Source organism: Humulus lupulus, chromosome 3, assembly GCF_963169125.1.
Source record: "Humulus lupulus chromosome 3, drHumLupu1.1, whole genome shotgun sequence".
Taxonomy (NCBI): domain Eukaryota; kingdom Viridiplantae; phylum Streptophyta; class Magnoliopsida; order Rosales; family Cannabaceae; genus Humulus; species Humulus lupulus.
The window spans coordinates 110,388,072-110,388,822 of NC_084795.1; the positions used below are offsets into that span (position 1 = coordinate 110,388,072).

The 751-nt window shown below is 41.5% G+C and overlaps 1 non-coding gene across 1 annotated transcript; it reads left to right on the forward strand.

Annotated features, from left to right (window-relative positions):
- Positions 1–397: 397 nt before the first annotated feature.
- On the forward strand, positions 398–504 carry LOC133827678 (small nucleolar RNA R71). The gene has a single exon (XR_009890329.1). It is a non-coding gene; the product is annotated as a small nucleolar RNA R71 (small nucleolar RNA).
- The last annotated feature ends 247 nt before the right edge of the window (positions 505–751 follow it).

Genomic DNA, 751 nt, shown 5'->3' on the forward strand with positions numbered 1-751 from the left:
AAAACACTGTTGCTGGATGTGAAGGATCGTTGTCAAAAGTATGACCCTCACCACAATACACACAAGAAATGTTCTCCATGTGCCCCATTTGTGTCCCCATAGGCTGCCCCATTGAATGATTCATTCCCATATTCATTGTCTTGAGCATATTCGAAATAGAGGAAACTTGGGCTGCCAAAGAAGTGATGGCATCTACCTCACGAATACCAGCCACCTTTCTTCCTGTTGCTTATCTAGTAGTGGGCCACTGATAGTTGTTGTTGGATATCCTCTTAAGGATTCATATGCCTCATTATAGGACTTGGCAAGAAGAACCCCATTTGCCGAAGCATCAACTACCATTCTAGTATGGGCGTTTAGACCATTATAAAATGTCTCCATCTAGATGCAATGAGGAATACCATGACGAGGGCATTTGCGCAACAACTCCTTAAACCGCTCCCATGCCTCATATAAAGATTCTTCATCAAGTTACTGAAATGAAGTAATCTCATTGCGGAGCTTGGCATTCTTAGTGGGAGGGAAGTATTTCATCAAAAATTGCTCAGCCAACTCTTGCCAAGTAGTCACAGAATCAAATTGCAAAGAGTTCAACCAAGGAGTATGGGAACAACTTCAGTCTCAAGGCATCTTCTATAACTATTGGCAGCTTGAATGAATCACTAAATTCAATGAAAAATTGAAGATGAAGGTGAGGATCTTCTATTGGCATCCCACTGAACTTGCCTACAGTTTGAAGCATTTGGAACAT